Source organism: Anarrhichthys ocellatus, unplaced genomic scaffold (genome assembly GCF_004355925.1).
Source record: "Anarrhichthys ocellatus isolate YVR2014 unplaced genomic scaffold, GSC_Weel_1.0 scaffold8170, whole genome shotgun sequence".
Lineage (NCBI taxonomy): Eukaryota > Metazoa > Chordata > Actinopteri > Perciformes > Anarhichadidae > Anarrhichthys > Anarrhichthys ocellatus.
Genome location: NW_022288144.1, coordinates 1 through 1,829, shown reverse-complemented (window position 1 = coordinate 1,829; position 1,829 = coordinate 1). Strand labels below are relative to the sequence as shown.

Here is a 1,829-nt window from a genome sequence, read left to right as displayed (position 1 = left end):
ACACACACACACACACACACACACACACACACACACACACACACACAGGTCACTTACAGGTTCGAGCTAAATGCTCGTATTCAAGATGCAACTTAATCACCAGCAGCATCCGTGTGATTGTGATCGCCGGTGTCATGACAACCGTCATCATCATCAACATCCGTCTTTCATTTATTCCATCGATGGCAGCTTTTTAATACACTGTGTGTGTATATATATATATATATATATATACACACACACACAGTATATACATATATATTGTATCGGGTCAGCCTGAGGCCAGGGCTGGACACGGCAGTGAGAGTGAAGTGAAATCATGTACGGTGTCAAACAAATCACACGCGCGCACACACACACACACACACACACACACACACACACACGTTATCATCTCACAACACTGCATAAAAGAAAATAAAGAAAATAAAAACATCACATAATGGCATAAAAAAGAAAATCACAACTTTCATCCTGCAGGTGTTGGCTGATCCAACCCCGAGCCACACTCCACACCATACCGGGCCACACCTCGCCAACCCACCACACACCGCAACCCCCCCCGTACCTTAGCAGTCCGCTCGGCCTCGCTTATCAAAAAGGATATGGCCATTCGGTGATCTTTTTGGCGTACTTCCTCACCAGGTTGTCTTCGCTGAAGAGGAAGAGGGAGCGGTTGACCGTTAGGCAGCTCTGCCGGACGGGTATGGGGTTGTACAGGGCCATGGTCCGGGCTCTCTGGGCCATCGACTGCTTGTACACTCGCTGCCCTCCGGGGGGCCCCCCTTGCCTGCTGCCGCCGCGGCCGGGCCCCCCTTGTCCGCCGGCACCCCCGCCACCACTGCCACCACCACCTCCTCCTCCTCCACCATACCTGTTGGGTAGCTCGTCTCCAAAACGCGCCATTCTGCAGACACCAAACGCCAGAAGTTAGGAAGGAGCCGGGGGGGGACCTCAGAGTGACACCTCCACATGCCACCACCCCATCAGCCTCGGCTCCAAACACACATGCAGAAGCGGAGTCAGGTTCGGTGTCTCTCTGTCTCTCTCTCTCTGGCTCCCCTTCTCCGTCTCCTGCTAGTATATCTGTGCGTCTCCTTCCCAGATCTTCAGCACCGAGAAGATACCTCCATTTGTGTGCGTGGAAAAGGGAGGGGGTGAGGAGGAGAGAGGGGGGGTGGGAGGGGAGAGAGGGAGGGAGGGAGGGAGGGAAAAGCGCACGGTGTCTCTGACCGTGTGTTTGGAATGTGAATGTGAAACAGAGCGATGTGTTTATGTAATTTCTGGCGAATGAGTTCTCTGACAGTAAGAAAAAAAGAATTTGGTTTTATTGGCGAGAAAACTGTCAGAAAATGTTCTAACTCGTCAGAGCATCCGCGTTTTCTCTCCGTCGGAAGAAAAGCAAGGCATTGTTATTTTTTTTGGGGGGCGGGAGTCGGTAAAAATAAACCTCTCCAAGAATGAGCCAGTTTTTGCATTTCAATAAGCAAACCGTAATCGATCACGTTTGATACGCGCGATGAGGACGCATGTGGCTGAGCGTTTCAATAAATATTGCAATCATCTCCACTAAGTAGGCTGTACCCCTAGCTGGAGACTGCGTCTTTTTCCCCTCTCAACAGTGCATCTTGACAGGATCTGCAGTTGTCTTTTTTTTTTTCTTCGTCCTCCTCCTCCTCCTCCTCCTCCTCCTCCTCCTCCTCCCCAGGTCCCCTTTTTTCTCCTGCGAGATAAAAATAGAAATAGATAAGAGTAAAATCTTTAATAATTCATTTATTCTTGTGCCATATATGCGCAATGTTTAGTGTGTTGTGGCACGGCAGATCCCC

At 50.2% G+C, this 1,829-nt stretch overlaps 1 pseudogene; it reads right to left on the bottom strand.

The window, feature by feature from the left end:
• Positions 1-6: 6 nt before the first annotated feature.
• LOC116380655 (voltage-dependent P/Q-type calcium channel subunit alpha-1A pseudogene) lies at positions 7-1,823 on the bottom strand (annotated as a pseudogene).
• Positions 1,824-1,829: the final 6 nt, after the last annotated feature.